Source organism: Antedon mediterranea, chromosome 6 (genome assembly GCF_964355755.1).
Source record: "Antedon mediterranea chromosome 6, ecAntMedi1.1, whole genome shotgun sequence".
NCBI lineage: Eukaryota > Metazoa > Echinodermata > Crinoidea > Comatulida > Antedonidae > Antedon > Antedon mediterranea.
The window spans coordinates 27,257,797-27,263,904 of NC_092675.1; the positions used below are offsets into that span (position 1 = coordinate 27,257,797).

At 34.6% G+C, this 6,108-nt stretch overlaps 1 long non-coding RNA gene across 2 annotated transcripts; it reads right to left on the minus strand.

The window, feature by feature from the left end:
- Nucleotides 1-994: 994 nt before the first annotated feature.
- LOC140051800 (uncharacterized) lies at nucleotides 995-2,277 on the minus strand. 2 transcript variants are annotated; one of them, XR_011845552.1, is made up of 3 exons: nucleotides 1,903-2,277; nucleotides 1,424-1,543; nucleotides 995-1,233 (listed from the first exon to the last, which is right to left on the minus strand). It is a non-coding gene; the product is annotated as an uncharacterized lncRNA (long non-coding RNA). The 2 variants fall into 2 exon arrangements; XR_011845553.1 differs by having other exon boundaries at nucleotides 995-1,265.
- Nucleotides 2,278-6,108: the final 3,831 nt, after the last annotated feature.

Sequence of the window (6,108 nt, forward strand, 5' to 3'; positions counted from 1 at the left end):
CCGGTTTAATTTAACCCTTGACCTGAGTTAGCTCATAAATATTCATATTGTATGGATACATCGTGTGGATGATGACGCTTTCCAAATCAACAGCCAACAACGATAATAGCAATGCCATGCGTGCGAGAGAGTCGAGTAGTGATGCGAGACGAATCTTGAAGAAAACACGAAAACTATAGCTAGCAGAATGCTAAGTTAGAATTACAGTTGGTAACTTTGATGTTGAATCTTATTCATTTAGGTGAGTTTTTGTTTCGCTAACAGGAGAGGCCTAGCTAGGCCCGAATTTGCTGCTACTGTACTACTAGTCTACTACTACTACTACAAGCACTGACAGTCTCGAGTAGCCTAACTGCTGCCTACTTCTGTCTCTAGCCTAGAAGTAGAGTGTAGTAGGCCTAGGCAGTACACTGCTAGCTAGGGCTACAGTAGACCACCACCAGAAGGGATGTATTTTTGTTTTAATCACGATGAATTGGTTTAATTTTTAAAGATTTCCACTATCTATTCGGCAGTGAAAATTAAAAAAAAAAGAAAATCTAAATATTGTTTTGGATGTTTTACTGATGCAATATTTTAAAAATATTTTCTGTATCAAATGCAATAGGTTCAAATTAACATTCCGCAAATAAACATTTTATGCAGATATTTTGACACAAATTTCTTTTTTTTTTTAGGTTGATTGATTGAACAATAAGAGCAAGTAGTGAGAAACATAAAATGTATCGTACAGTGGCAACATTCACAATTTATTGAAACGTTTCTTACTATTAAAATGACTCTTTGTAATGGATGTGAGCGATCTTAGAAGACTATAGCTGTCGTAATTACTGCCACAATCAACACATTGATAATTAGTAGACAAATTGACACAAAAAACAATACAGGAATTCAATAAGATATACTGTATATATATATTTTATTAACTACTTTTGCACTGTAATATTTACAGTAAAATTATGAAGTGTAAGTAAATTTGAAGAATTTATCCTGTGTACTGTTGTAGTAGTTCTTTTTATTTATTGAATGTTATGTTTACAAAATAATATACTGTACATAATTATAATACAAAAAAAATTATACAATATTTTACAAGCTGGACAAGAACATATTGGCCGAATGCAGCAGGAGAGTCAGAAATATTTTTCCTGCAATATCCAATCATATTCCAATACCGAGTCTATCATTGTTGTCTTTGGGTGACCTCTGTTCCAGTCTTCATCAGCTCAACGTCTTTAAAAAAAGTAAAAGCAAAGTATGAAAATCTGGAAAAAATAGATCATGCATATTTAGTGCAAAATTGGGCTAGTGAAATTGCTTACTTTGACATAGTCAAATAAGTATACTACCTTTCTATGGTAATTAAAACACATTACTTATAATTTTATAACTTATAAAAATAGAAAATAAATATTTGACTTACTACAGTACAGCGAACATTTGTTTGTGTTGTAAAATGGCTAAGCTGGCTTTTCCCCTCTGTCTACTTGTACAGTGCTGCTGGAAGGTTCTCAATTTCAGGCTTGTATTGCAACCATTTTCCCTGAAAAATGTTTGTTTTATTTTTATCATAAAAATTAGTTAAACAAGCTTCAACTGTAAATATATATGGTACAGCAAGCTGGCTGTATTTTCGGAATGTAGCTAAGATTGATGGCATATAGCCTAGGCCAGTCTATGAAGAGTACAATGTATAGGGCCTAGCTGGGCATCTTCTGCAGGGACCCGATTGTCACAGTCTGCTTGCTACTAGCCTAGTAATATATGCAGCAGCATGTATTAATTATTCTAGGCCTAGCCCTGAACTGAAAAAATCCCAGGCTAAGTTAATTAATTTACCTTCCTGTTATTATTGCGTTATATATATTATTATATTTAAAATAACCGTCTAGGCCTACATACCGACAAATTAACAGCTCAGATTTACATATTTATACGATCAGCCATCCCAGGGAAACCCACAGTCGCGTCGATCTCTGGTGGTGTTGTTGTACCATACAACGTGCATCGTCCATTGTTAGATCAGATCTCTGCTGTGTGGATGCTCATTAACATATCATGCATATGTATGAGTTAGCTCTACCGGCCTAATTTCTGAGCCGATGAGTTCGAAAAAATGGTAAATTTATTTTGATTTTTTTATAAGCGAAATCAATATTTTTTTCGGATTTTTTTTCGGTGGAAGTGAATAACTTTATGTTAACTACAAAACGGTCTATTCAAAATTTGATTTTTTTCATCTTTATTTTTCATTTTTTGGGGGACAATACATCTTTAAATGGAGAAAGAGAAGTAATCAAGGACCAATATGGAGAAATAACAATAACGTGATGATTATAATGAAAAAAAAGAGTTGTTTTATTATTTAAATGGTGTGAGAAGTAGCAAGGACCCGAAACGTGGAGGTCAACACTGTGATTGTAATTGAATAAGAGAGATAAGTAGGGGCGTTCACATCGAACTATGTCTAGATGAAGTGGATTTAACAATTTTCTATTAACTGGACTAACCTTGACAAATCCCGTTCTTTGGTACAATTATGTCTAGTTAATTCAATTTCATTAAAACCTGGTATTGGAGATTTTTTTAAATTTTTTTATGTAAAAAACTCATCTCTTTCTTTTATTTTTTCTGTATGTTATTTACTTTTAACTTGTGATTACCAACAATTGGTCTTACCTTTGTAGCTATTTTGACAGTCCACAAACGTTAGGTCGATGAATATTTTAATTAGTTAATAGAAAATTAATCCACTTCCATTTGCTTCAAAAGTCTCATGACTTGTGATTATGAGCTTTATATAGCAATAAAATATAGTTTTTGTTTCTATTAAAAGAGGAATGACAAGGCCATATACATGGTTGCAGTCGCGTGCGCAAATTAAAGTAAACATAGGCAACTTTCTTGATGCATGCACCAAGTATGGAGTCTCAAAATCAGATTCGTTCCAAACAGTAGATCTTGTTGAGAATCAAAATATGACCCAGGTAAGACCGGCGTCGTTTTCCAAAATATAGAATATAGAAAATAAAAATAAAATAGACCAGGCCTACATCAAATATGTGAAAAGTTCTAACTTGGAAAAACTCAACATCAAAGATAAAAAACCAACCACGTTTATTAGACTTGGTATAGTGGCCCTGAACAATGAGAAAATATATAGTGAAATTTAACTTTGTTTCACCACTTTAAAAAAACAATTCTAATTATAATTGAAATCATAGGTTGTCAACGGGGTAGAAGCACTTGCAAAGCTTGCCGGGACGCGATTTTTTTTTTCGTACATAAGTTGGGGACCCCATCATGAAACGTCACAAAATAAACATGAATAATTCATCAGTTAAATTTTCTTGTTCCGTGTGCACCCAAGCGTATAGCAACAAGAAGTGATTACACAAGTGCGGTACGATTCTAGGCCTATCTCCGCTGTGGTTGCCGCGTGCGATTTCATAATAGAATAGCGGAGTTTTGTGTGGATTGTCGAAATAATCAGCCTTTAGTTTATGGTGTTTTTAATATAGTTTATTACTAAAGAATTACGTGTTAAAATTATAGTTTCTATTGATACTATTAGGCCTAATTACTAGTCTCTAAACCCCTGTATATTCTAGTAGTAGCTGTGTGGGTGTGTCTGACTTGTGTCTTTGGGCTATGTCATGTCCAATTACTACTTAGTTTAATGTTTTGCCTAGCTGTCGATTAGCCTCGACACATTTTGCATAGTGGACGTGTGTGTGAAGAAGAGTGCGCGAAGGCAATCACGTGAATTGACCTAGAATCCTAGGCCTATTATTGTAGAAAGAATCGTATCGCAGTTGTTGTTCCGTGTGCACCCAAGCGTTCTTGGACATAGCCCAAAGAAAGCTTAGACCCACAAGAATAAAGAATGTGTTTAATTTGTGTACTGTATTTTTTTAATTCTGCTATCAATTATCAAACAATATGCAATGTACTCAAAGGAACTTTAAAAATGCGCGTATATGAACACATGAGATGGGAAGATTTGACCCACGAGAATAAAAAATGTATTTTTGTGTAATGTTTATTGTTTAATTTTGCTGACTTATTACTCGGATTGTGTCATACCAAAGATAGTGTAACTATTACCAAAGATAGTGTACGGTATAATATAGTGTAACTATCTTTTTGGTCATACCTAACACACACACACGTCACACACATCCACACAGCAACTACTAGAATAGACATGGGTTTAGAGACTAATAATTAGGCCTAATAGTATTAATAGAAACTATAATTTTAACACGTATTTCTTTAGTAATAAATTATATTAAAAACACCATAAACTTACTAAAGGCCGATTATTTCGACAATCCACACAAAACGCCGCTATTCTTCAACAGCGGAGATAGGCCTAGAATCGTACCGCACTTGTGTAATCACTTCTTGTTGCTATACGCTTGGGTGCACACGGAACAAGAAAATTTAACTGATGAATTATTCATGTTTATTTTGTGACGTTTCATGAGGGGGTCCCCAACTTATGTACGAAAAAAAAAATCGCTGCCGGGACGCGTAGTCATGCCGGTTTATAATGTGATGGAAAACGGAATAGGAATCACTACGAATCACTACGAACAAACAGTTGGATGAAGGCAACAAGTATCACACATGCTTACTAAATGAAATTAAATTTGGTGGTGGTAGGTCTAGGCACAATATTGTTGTGGAAATTGTTGAAACTATAATGTACTTCCAAACATTATCTTTAGATTGAATTCAAAACAAAAGAAATATTTAATAAAAGGTTGATCGTGTATCGTCCTCATCTATTATTTATTTTTATTTTATGTCTTTAGGCAATGTGGCCAAGGATTACCAATAGTGAATTAATCACTGTCCTATCAGATAGGTGGTAATCCCCCTGATACAGGGGCTATTGTGTGAACCAGTTCACCGGGGTACACACAGGTTATAACTGTGTACACTGGACCTAAGGTTTATAGTCCTTATCCGAGAAGACTTGTTCCACCACCAGAACTAGGAGCGAGTCGGCCTCGAACCCTTGCCGATGTTGTTGTTGGCTCTTTAGGTACGGTAAACGGCGCCCCTGCCTTAACCGCTCGGCCATATTCATCATTGTGATTTATTGTGTTTATTTGGCTTGTACAAAATACATACACCTATATGTCTACATATTACTCAATATGACATACGTTCATAGACAAAATTCAACACTGTGTACACATTAAATACCAACTTCGCGCGAATTCATCTTACATTGTAATAATATTTTTTTTTACATACCGCCACCAACGGGTGTTTTGAACCAAACCAGTTCTCTATGTATGGCCATCTCTGGCCGCATTATAACTCTTGTTTGAACTCAGGTGTAGTTATGACACGCCTTGTTATGCTAAAATGTTTTCTTTTTACGAGTAATAAGCCGCATCACCGTCTCAACTCCGACTTAACGTTTGTATTCTTCATTCATCTAAAACAAGCGCAATAAGATTTTGAATTATACATTGATTCAATTAGACATAAACCGATGAGTGAAACCAATCAAAAATAGCATTTTAGAGGTATAATCAAGGGAGACAACCACTATGACATTTTTTGGTCCAATACACTCTCATGACAAACCCATATAGTACTCGTTGCCAAAAGACATAGACGGGAGGAGAGTTGTAAATAATGTAACATAGCCTAAGCATTTTATCATTATTTTGAAAAATAACATGTTAGGCCTATGTATGGGAAGAAGACGATGAACCAATCGAAAACTCCAAGAGATAATTGGGTGCATCTAAAAATACTTTTATTAATCCATATTATAAAACGAAATACGACAATTGAGTCATTGTAGGCTATAAAATACAAAAATTATGCCTATTACAAAAATAATACTTTGTAACGACGTAACTATTCTGAAATGTAGAGACGTGACCTGGCATTGCAGGACTAGGTCAATAATGACGTATTGAAGTATACAATATGCAAACAGAAATCAATACCTTTAGGTCATTATTAATAATAGATCAGCCTACTTCCGATTGAACTTCCTGAAAGTAACAAGTATGGCATGCTGCTCAAACCGCCCTATTATTCATAATGTATTGTTTATAAATCCTAACACAGTATGAT